The sequence below is a fragment of the Eubalaena glacialis genome, chromosome 10 (genome assembly GCF_028564815.1).
Source record: "Eubalaena glacialis isolate mEubGla1 chromosome 10, mEubGla1.1.hap2.+ XY, whole genome shotgun sequence".
In the NCBI taxonomy this organism is placed as follows: Eukaryota; Metazoa; Chordata; class Mammalia; order Artiodactyla; family Balaenidae; genus Eubalaena; species Eubalaena glacialis.
Window position 1 is genome coordinate 84,044,811 of NC_083725.1, and position 11,915 is coordinate 84,056,725.

An 11,915-nucleotide genomic window follows, 5' to 3' on the forward strand; every position below is an offset into this window, starting at 1 on the left:
GACCTAGAGGGGTGGGATAGGGAGGATGGGAGGGAGGCTCAAGAGGGAGGGGATATGGGGACATGTGTATGCATATGGCTGATTCACTTTGGTGTACAACAGAAACTAACACAGTATTGTGAAGCAATTATACTCCAATAAAGATCTATTAAAAAATAACATAAAAAAAAATAAACCTAATTATAAATTTACTGCTTTCTTCATTCAACTGCTGTTACTTATATATTTTTTGTATCTTACTTTTTAAACTCTGTGTGCTGTGTTGTTTGTGTGTGTGTGAGTGATAGAATGTATTCTTGATGAATTTATTGAGAAAGTCTGTTGTAAGTGAACTAGAAGTGAAAAGGTCTTTGTATTAGTTTGCTAGAACTGCCGTAACAAATACCATACACTGGGTGGCTTAAACAACAGACATTTATTTTCTCACAATTCTGGAGCTAGCAGTCTAAGATCAAGGTGTCAGCAGGGTTGGTATCTTCTGAGGCCTCTCTCCTTGGCTAGTAGATGGCCATCTTCTTCACATGTTTTCAGATGGTCTTCTGCCGTGTGTGTCTGTGTTCTAATCTCCTCTTTTTATGAGGATACCAGTCATATTGGATTAGGGCCCAGTCATATGACCTCATTTTACTTTGAAAGGCCCTATTTTCAAATACAGTCTCATTCTGAGGTACCAGGGGTTAGGACTTCGACATATGATTTGGGGAAGACAGTTCAGCCCATAACAGTCTCAATTTTGCCTTACACGTGAATGCTAGCTCAGCAATCTCTACATTTGTACTGTCCAATACAGTAGCCAGTAGTCACATGTGGCTATTTAAATTGAAATTATTTGAAATTAAATGAAATGAAAAATTTGGTTCCTCAGTCACAGCAGCCATATTCCAAGTGCTTACCGCCCACTTGTGGCTCATGCATCCACCTTGAACAGCGTAGCTATAGCGTGTTTCCATCATTGCAGAAGTTCTGTTGACTAGCACTGCTGTAGAGTGGCTTCATCTGAAAAATGATGCAAATGCCTTTTGGATTCTATGAAGAATAGATAATATTAAGCATGTGTTGGACACATGGCAGGGTGTTCAATCAATACTAGTTGAGTGTTGACTCAACAGTGAGTGAATGGTAATATTAGGACTAGAACCCACTGTTTCTGCCCCATTGTTCCCCAAGAATAGCCATAAATGAGTCATCTGTTGTGAAGCATAGGACACAAAGAAGGTCAGGCAAGGGGCTTCCCTGGTGGCGCAGTGGTTGAGAATCTGCCTGCCAATGCAGGGGACACGGGTTCGAGCCCTGGTCTGGGAAGATCCCACGTGCCGCGGAGCAACTGGGCCCGTGAGCCACAACTACTGAGCCTACGCGTCTGGAGCCTGTGCTCCTCAACAAGAGAGGCCGCGATAGTGAGAGGCCCGCGCACCGCGATAAAGAGTGGCCGCCGCTTGCCACAACTAGAGAAAGCCCTCGCACAGAAACGAAGACCCAACACAGCCAAAAATAAATTTATTAAAAAAAAAAAAAAAAAAAGATCAGGCAAGAGAGTAAGAAGGGACGATGATCTTAAACACATGCCTTAAAACACTGTCTTTATACCCAAATCAGAATAAACTTTATTCTATTTAATTCTCTCAATGACTTTGTAAAGAAGATACTATTATACCCATTGTATGAGTGAGGAATGAAATAAATACAGCTCGTGAAAGCTAAGTAATTACCCCAAGGCCACACACTTAAGTCAACGGTGAGTCGGTGGCAATGTCAGGACTAGAATACGCTGCTTCACCCCCTCCGTTCTCCTAGGATAACTAAAAACTGGAGAGTCATTGGGAAACACATCACTAAGGAGACAGGGAAATTCAAACCCAGATTGAACTTCAAATCCTTTCTACAACATTGATTCCCAAATTCATTTGGTCACTGTGCCCTCAGTAAACATTTTTGTTTACACATACACACACACACACAACACACATATGTATGTACATATATATGTAAATTATAAACATATTACTGTCATATACGCTATAAAACACTCCATGCTATGTACTAAAAAAGATAAAAATAAATGTAATAAAAGTTCTAATTCTTTTTCTCATGCTCTAGTATTATTTCACATGCTCTCTAGGATGCTGGTCCCCCCTTCCACTCTGGAAACCACTGCTCTAAACCATGCCATACAAAGAGGGAGTATGCTGTAGAAGAATTTACAGGCCTGGGAATCTCAGCTTTCATCTGCTCATCCAAACCACTCTGAAAAGAAACATAATTGGACTATAATGTATTCAACGTCAGCCACATTCTTGGAGTAACTAGGGCTTTTCACTATTTCTATGCACCAGTAGTCTGACATTTGTCATTGGCTGTTATTTCAAAGAGAGAATTAATTTAAGACTACCATTCAAAGGTTGCTCCTGGCCATGCGGCCCATCCATGAAAGGCGGAGAAATGAGCAAAGCAACACTTAAGTGAACAAAGATGGTTCCTTTTCCCCAAGAGATTATATATATATATATATATATATATATATATATATGTATATGTATATGTATATGTATGTATTTGTCCTCACTGAAATGGAGTGAGACTTGGAGAAACAAATAATTGATGTACTTGCGTCATTCAGATTTTTGTATTGGCCTCTTTGTTCTTATGGCCATACATCACTTGCTGATTACAGTGATGACAGCATTCCTTACATAACGCTTTCAGCTTAAAAGCATTACCAAGTGTTTGATTCTCTCTCAGATGTGATCTCTCTACTCTCTCTGTCCCTTTCTCTCTGTTTCTCTCAAACAGTGGGGGGATATAGGTGTTATTATTCCCTTTTTCCAGATGAAGAGCCTGGCAAGAGAGGTGAGGTCACACAGCCAGTAAATGGTAAAGTCAGAACTTGAACCAGGTTCTCTGCTCCAGAGCCAATGCCCTGAGGGAGGTTTCAACTGATCTGGTCGGCATTATGTAGTTGGGAGAGAGGACACTAGGTCTGAGAATCACTACAGGTCAGAGTGCCTCTGCAGCCAAAGTACCAACTCAACTTCATCTTGCCCTGAGAGATTAGCAGGGCTTTATTTACATCAACGGTCCCTTGGGTTCAGTAGAGGCTGTTTCTACATTCGCTATTCAGCCAAGACAAAGCCTCCAGGAGGAGCCTGAAGCAGTACAAACCCCTTAAGTGAGTATCACAGGGCCAGCAAATTGACAAATGCAAATCCACTCACGGAGGTTCTAAAGTGGATCAATAGGATCATCTTAGGAGCTGTTTCCATGGGTTGACTAGCGTCTATCACTGTTCACCTGTGTCAACAACAGAAATTCTTTTGAATCCAGTCCTTTTTATCCCTGCTCCTCTTATTGCCCTGGCTCAGATGTCTTGCCTAGACTTTTTCAGAAGCTTCCCACTGAGTTTTCCCCACCTGTCTTCCATCTCTCACACTGCTACCAGAGCCGTCTTTTGAAACACAGATCTGCTGATGGCAGCTTCCAGCTTAAAGACCCCCATTAGCGCCCCCTTACTATGTGATCTTACTAAAAACTTTTGACATGGCATTCAAGTTTCTTCTTCTTGCCCCAAATTAACTTTCCAACTTTTCCTCCCACCGCCCCACTTTCCTTTATTCTATCTTCCAGCCTCTCCAGTCTAATCACTGTTCTCTAAAAATAGCCAGCCCTCTCATGCCTCTCTGCTTTGCTCATGCTCCGTCCTCTGCCTGGAATGTCCTCCCCCTCCTTAACCTACCCCCTCGGTGGAATCTTCCTCGGCCTTCCATGAGCTGCTCAAATGCTGCCTCTTCAGTGCAGGCCTCCTCACCCACCCCTTTCCAGGTGGGATGCACCACTCTCTGCACCGGCCCCCAAACACTCCTTTCACACTCCTCATTTCAAGGAATTTTGGCTGGTTTTTCACATGTCATTTTGGCTCATGAGATGGTGAACTCCTTAGGGGAACAGAGAGCATCTTTTTCATCTTTGTGTCCTCTGTGTTGGTACCTATAGGCATTTGAAATTTTTTGGTTGAATTTATTCATCTAACTGAGTGGGTTTTTTAAAATAATCATATTTATTTACTATTTATTTATTTGGCTGCATCGGGTCTTAGTTGCGGCACACAGGATCTTTGTTGGCGGCATGCAGGCTTCTTAGTTGTGGCATGCATGCAGGATCTAGTTCCCCGACCAGGTATGGAACCGGGGCCCCCTGCACTGGGAGCCCGGAGTCTCACCCACTGGACCACCAGGGAAGTCCCTAACTGAGTGGTTTTGAGAGGTCTTGAAAGGGCTAAATTCCTAACAGATCTGAGATAAGCAGCAAAAGAGAAAGCACAAAATCAGCATGAAGAAATTACTTATTTAAGCATACTCCATCTAAAATGTTAAAATAAGGATTGGGTGCATTTTTTGAATAGTTGGAAGCCTTTTACTGGCTTTACCAAAAAGTTCATGCCATGCCTAAAATGGAAATAGAACCAGGTTGGAACAAACAGATTGGGTTTCTAGTCCTTCCTCTACGATGAACTGAGCTGTGTGCCCTTTGGCAAGTCGGTCCCCCTTTCTGATTTTTTTCTTTACAAAAATGCTTGACAAAATGACTTGAAAGGTGTCTTCTAACTCTAAAATTTGAAGCTTCTTATTTTCTAGTTAGGAAGACTAAGTCTTTATTTCCCTTTGAGTGTGATGGTCCCTTAGTAACAAGAGCAGACATTCTACATTGTCATAAAAACACTTTTCTCCTACTGTGGCCCCATTACATAAAATTTAGGTATTAGAAAAAGCACCAAATATCTTATGAAGTGAGAGTTCCTGATACAGGGTAAAAAACAAAAACAAAAGCAAAACAACTAACAAAAAATTCCTTACTGCCAAAACATCAGGCCTCTGGCCCTTTAAAGTTGAAAGGCCATGCATAAGGCTAAGAAAAAGACCTCAGAAAGATTAGTTGATCTGATGGGTTCACAAAGATGGAGGAGAGAATAAAGTGGTCAGGTCATACATGAAGATGGTTTGGAGAGGAAGGAGAAGATGCTTGGAGGTGGAGTTTTAAATTCAGGTCTTTAGGGAAGGCATTATACAATATGTCACAGGTACAAAGGGAATCGGAAATCCTTAATGTTGTGAGTGCAGCTGTATCCCTGGCACCTGTTAGATGCTGTGACAATTTCCTTTTGTGTAACAGGAAACTTGAAAGCCCTCCAGTATTCTGAAATGCTATTCTACCCATTTTTTAAAAAAACTAGGCTTTATTTTTTAGAGCAATTTTAGGTTCACAGTAAAGTTGAGCGGAAGGTACAGAGAATTTCCATATACACGCACAGCCTCTTCCAATGTCAGCATCCTGCACAGAGTGGTACATTTTTTGGAATCGATGAACCTGCACTACACATCATTATCATCCAAATTCCATAGTTTACATTAGGGTTCACTCTAGGTGTTTTACATTCTATGAGTTTTGACAAATGTATAATGACATGTGCCCGTCATCATATTACCATACAGAGTAGTTTCAGTGCCCTATAAATCCTCTGTGCTATGTCTATTCAACCTCTTTCCCCCCTAACCTCTGAAACTTTTTATTTCCTCCATAGTTTTGCCTTTCCTGGAATGTCATATGGTTGGAATCACATAGCACGTAGCCTTTTCTGATTGGCTTCTTTCACTTTGTAATATGCATTTAAGCTTCCTCCATATCTTTTCATGGCTTGATAGCTCATTTATTTTTAGTGCTGAATATGGATGGACCACAGTTTATTTAGCCATTCATCTACTGAAGGACATCTCAGTTGCTTCCAAGTTTTAGCAATTATGAATAAAACTGCTATAAACATCCATGTGCAGGTTTTAAAGGTTTTCAGTTCCCTTGGGTAGATACTAAGGAGTGCAATTGCTGGAGCATATGGTAAGAATATGTTTAATTTTGTAAGAACCTGCCAAACCGTCTTCCAAATTGGCTGTATTATAGTCCCACCAGCAATGAATGAGAGTTCTTGTTGCTCCACATCCTTGTCAGCATTTGGTGTTGTCAGTCTTCTGGATTTTGGCCATTCTAAAAGGTGTATAGTGATATCTTATTGTTTTGATTTTCAGTTCCCTAATGACATAAGATGTTGAGCATCTTTTCATATGTTTATTTGCCATCTTTGTATCTTTGCTGGTGAAGTGTCTGTTGAGGTCTTTTGCCCATCTTTTACTTGGGTTGTTCATTTTCTTATTGTTGAGTTTTAAGAGTTCTTTGTATATTTTGGATAACAGTCCTTTATCAGATATGTCTTTTGCAAATGTGGCTTGTATCCTTATTCTCTTTTCAGCATCTTCTGCAGAGCTGTTCTCATTTTTAATAGATCCATTCAAGCAAAATTCTACTTTTAAATTGTTTAGCAGAAATCCCACTTATCCAGAAATTTCTTTCTAGCCTATAGAAATAGGCTTTGTTTTATTGTATTTCCTTGATTTAGGAGTTATAAACAGAAATTAGAGAAATCATCTGTCATCAAATTTGAGTTATAACTTGCAATGTGTGTTTCAAATATCCATTGAGGGGATGTCTTGGGGTTGGGAGATTTCAACCCAATTTCTTTTTTATTTATTTATTTATTTATTTATTTATTTTTGGGTGTGTTGGGTCTTCGTTTCTGTGCGAGGGCTTTCTCCAGTTCTGGCGAGCGGGGGCCACTCTTCATCGCGGTGCGTGGGCCTCTCACTGTCGCGGCCTCTCCCATTGCGGAGCACAGGATCCAGACGTGCAGGCTCAGTAGTCGTGGCTCACGGGCCTAGCCGCTCTGCGGCATGTGGGATCTTCCCAGACCAGGGCTCGAACCCGTGTCCCCTGCATTGGCAGGCAGATTCTCAACCACTATACCACCAGGGAAGCCCCTCAACCCAATTTCTTAAATCCACTTTGCTATATCTGAAGTCATAGACCAAGGGATTTCAACTAAGTTTCCATAAACCCACGGGAGATAAAATTTATTTCTCGCTGAGTATACATATTGTTATGGCAATGTCTGTCAGCTGGAATGTGGGCTAAGTAGATGGTGAGATGTTTTGTGAGTGAGGAACAATTTCCTGAGAAGATTAGCTGAAACCTAAGAAAGGTCTCCCATTTCCTGGAAGATGGGAAGATTTTGCCTCATGAGCATTTGAAAGAAAAGGGTCAGGGCAATAAGGAGCTCTAGTTACAGAATGACATAGTGCTGGAGGGAGGCCAAGTATACGGGGTGACAACTGTGGATCTTTTTTATAGATGTGGATCCTTTTATAGATGCTGAGATATGGTGCTGGTGGTTGTGTTATAGTTATTGTTGACTTGCTTGGTGATATTTTGATTCTGTGAATTCCTTCTAGTGAGTTGTCTCCAAATGCTAGAATTTGAAAGTGCTCCACGAACTCTTAGAGGCTTTAGAGCCAGTACAGTTAGATGACAAAACTTGAAGATCATGAGACCCTGTAATAGTTTCAGTCTGCAAAAAAAGATTGTATTATTCATTCTCTGCTGGATGTGTGAAGGCAGATATCATAGACCAGCTTCAATAAAAATGTTTTCCTTATAGATCCTATGCTAGCTGAAAATTGAATATCATGTTCTGGAGATTGGGAAGAAATACTGCAAATAAAGACCATGTTCCAGGGAGCAGTAAAAAATCTTAAAAATATGCCATGTGAGGAACAGCCCAAGGAACCAGACACATTTACTCAGAGAAGAACTGGTGATGGTGGGAGTAGGAAAACATATAGCAAATCTTCAAATACCTGATGAACTGCCATATATATAAGGAGGGAATAAATGTGTTTCAAGAAAACACAAGGACCAATAAGAATAGACATTGTAGATAGGCTGATATTGTTTCAATGTATAAAAAAACTTTAATCCATCTAATAACACAGTGCATCCTTTTTCACTTTATGGTAATTATAGAAAATGAAAGAATTTTTACAGCCCACTGTGGAAAAGAGTAGTCCAATGACTCCCACCTGCCTGAAGGCTGAGATGTTTAATATCTTGGCAACCTGTAATCCATTCACAGCACAGTGATAGGGGAGCTCTGTAATAATAGGATCAGTGGTCTCTGAAAAGAATAAATTCCCCATCATAGGGAATTTTCAAGCAGAGTTTGGAAACAACCCAGATGAGGTGCTGTAATGGCAATTTTAAAAAATTCTTTAAAATTTATGAACTTTTTATTGTATAGTTTTATGAATTCTGACAAATAGGTAGTCTCACATAACTACCACAAGAATCAAGATACAGAATAATTACCATCCTCCAAAATTATTTTGTACTTCCCCTTTGTAGTCAAATCCACCCCCATCCCTAGCCACTGGCAATTGCTGACCTGTTCTCTACCCCTAAAGTTTTGCCTTTTCCAGAATGTCATATAAATGAAATCATACAGTATCCAGCCTTTTGAATCATGTTTGTTTCACTCAGCATAGTGTATTTGAAATTCATCCATATTGTTGACTCATCCAAGGTTTGTTTCTTTTTATTGCTGAGTAGTATTCCATTGTATAGATCTACCACAATGTCCATCCGTCAACCAGTTGAAGAATATATAAGTGACTTCTGGTTTCCAGTGTGGCATGTAAGGAGCTTGGAAGTCATGACTCCATTCTAACAACAAGTTAAAAGCTGAACAAACTGAAAATTAACAACTCTTCTTATATCCATCAGAGAATTGAGGTCACAGGAAAAACTACTGCCCCCAAAATTGGAGAGACAGATAGGTGGATACAGAGAATCACAATTTACTGGAGCAGAAACCCACAAGTAGAGACCTTCATGGGAACCATTACTGGGTTTCTTTTACTCAGTACCTCATATCTAGCTTTCAACAAAAAATTACAAGGCATATTAATAGGCAAAAAACAGAGTTTGAAGAGACAGAGCCAGATTTAGATATGGCAAAAATGTTGGAATTGTCAGTCCAGGAATTTAAAACAACTGTGGTTAATATGCTAAGAGTTTTAATGAAAAAAGTAGACAACATGGAAGAACAGACAGGTAATGTAAGCAGAGAGATGGAAATCCCAAGAAAAAATCAAGAAGAAATGCTAGGAATCAAAGATACCAAAATAGAAATGAAGAATGCCTTTGATGGTCTCATTAGTAGACTGGACACAACTGAGGAAAGAATCAGTGAGCATGAGGGCATATTAACAGAAATTTCCAAAACTAAAGCAAAGAGAAAACAGACTTTAAAAATGGAACAGAATATCCAAGAACTGTGTGACAACTATGAAAAGTGTAACATACCAGAAGAGAGAAAGGAACAACAACAAAAAAATTTGAAGCACTAATGACTGAGAACTTCCCAAAATTAATGTCAGACAGCAAACCACAGATCTAGGAATGTTAGAGAACACCAAGTAGGATAAATTCCAAGAATATTTGGGTTGTTTCCAGTTTGGAGTGAATAGGAATAAACTACTAATTCTACAAACAGTAGCATACAGGTTTTTGTGTGAACATAACTCTTCATTTTTTGAAGTAAATACACCAGAGGAGAATTTCTGGGTCATAAAGTAAGTTCATGTTTAATTTTTTAAGAAACTGCCAAATTGTTTTCCAAAGTATCTGTACCATTTTGCATTCTCATCAGCAGTGAATGAGAATTCCAGATTCTATATCTACCAGCATTTGGTATGGTCAATTTCTTGATTTAAAAATTTTAGTCATTCTAATAATGGTATTTTAATTAGTTGTTCTAATAAGTGTTTTAAATTTGCATTTCCTCAGTGAATAATGGTGTTGAGAATCTTTTCATGTGCCATCAATATATCTTCCTTAGAAAACTGACTGTTCAAATCTTTTGCCTATTAAAAATTGGATTGTTTTCTTATTGTTGAGTTTTGAGAGTTCTTTATATATTCGGGATACAAGTTCTTTATCAGTTATGTGATTTTTCAAATATTTTTGCCCAGTCTGTGATGTTCTTTTCATTTTTTAAACATTTTGCAAGCCTTTTATGACACCACAATTTTCATTTTGATAGAGTCCAGGTTAATAATTATGTCTTCCATGGATTATGCAAGCTTTTGGGGTTGTATTTAAGAACTTTTCCTAACCCAAAGTAACAAAGATTTTCTCCTATGGTTCCTTTAAAATAAATGTTTGACAGGTTTACATTTTCTATTTAAGCATATTATCCATATTGAGTTTATTTTTGTATAAGGCATAAGGTGTATGTTGAGGTTCACTCTTTTGTGTATATGGTTGTCTAACTGTTCTATCACTACTTGCTGAAATGACTATTCTTTCTCCATTAAAGTTCTTTTGCACGTTTGTCAAAAAATTGTATCAGATCAATTGACCATATTTGCATGGGTCTATTTCTGGTCTCTCTATTGATTCTGGGCACTACTAAAATCTCTGGAGAATGTTAATTTTTGTTTGTGCTATTAAGCCAGTCCAGTGAATTTTCTTTATTTCAGAAACTGTATTTTTCGGGTCTAGAATTTTCACTTTGTTCTTCCTTATAGTTTCTATTTTTCTGGTGAGAACATCTATATTTCCATTCATTTCAAGAGTGTCCACCTTTACTTCATGGATCATGGTTATAATAGTCACTTTTTTTTTTAAACATCTTTATTGGAGTATAATTGCTTTACAATGGTGTGTTAGTTTCTGCTTTATAACAAAGTGAATCAGCTATACATATACATATATCCCCATATCTCCTCCCTCTTGCGTCTCCCTCTCACCCTCCCTATCCCACCCCTCTAGGTGGTCACAAAGCACGGAGCTGATCTCCCTGTGCTATGTGGCTGCTTCCCACTAGCTATCTATTTTACATTTGGTAAGTATATATGTCCATGCCACTCTCTAATTCCAACATGTGGATCGTCTTGGGTTTGGCATCTGTTGGTGCTCTTTTCCTTTGAGAATTGGGCAGATTTTCTCTTTTCTGTGTTTTTTGCTTTTTTGTAAGTCAAGTAATTTTGAATTGTATTCTAGAATTTTGAATATTATGCTGTGAGGCTCTGGGTCTTATTCAAATCCTCTGGAGAACATTAATTTTTATTTGCTTGCGTATCTTAGCAGGCAATGTGCCTGGTTATGTTCATATTCCAAGTTGTGTCTTACCTTCTGAGAGTGGTGGGTGCAATGTCAGTTCAAAGCTTTTGCCGTGCTCTGTCTGTCTGCCCAACACATACACCATTCAATTGTTTATCTGTTACTTGGGCAGTGATTTATATCATAGTTTAGTTCTCAAAACTTTTTTCTCTTCTTCTTTGGGTCTGTGTTGTACATGCATAACTCAGGAGTGAGTGAGATTGGTGGTTGTTCATAGTCAGAATGAAGAGATTTCCAAAAAAAAGGAAAATAAAAAGAATTAAGGGATTTGCTTCTCCAGCTTTCTCATCCTTAGACTTGCCCTGACTCTCTCTGGCTCCCAGGGGTCCTTTTTCCCAGTCTCCTGGCTAGAAAGCCATTGTTTCTCCCAGAATTTTAACCCATGCACTTTCTGAGAACCTGGGGTGCCTTCTAGGCAACATGAAGAGAAAGAAGAGAGAAAAATAATAGGAATCCCTCCCATTCTGTTCAGGCCATTGGGACTCCTTTTCCCGATTTGTGCAAACCGAGAGATGGTTGTTTGAGTTTTAGGTACCCACACCACTGCTGCTGCCATTGTGACAGTGAAGCTTTAGGACTAGGACTGGCATTGAGGCCTGGGAGGAAAAAAAAAAAAAAAGAAAGAAAAATTAAAGGGATTCTCCCCATACTCTTCAGCTTTAAGGGCCCCCTTTCCTGATCCTCTGGCTAGAAAAGGGGGTTTCTTTCAGATTTTTTGCTGTCTCTACCTGTAGCACAGTTCCAGGACTCAGCCCACCCTCGGATCAAAGCCAAGAGATAAAGGAAAGAAAAACCAAGTAATCTCACTGCCATACCAGTTGTGCTTCAGGTTTTGACTTCCCTTCTCAGTCTGTATG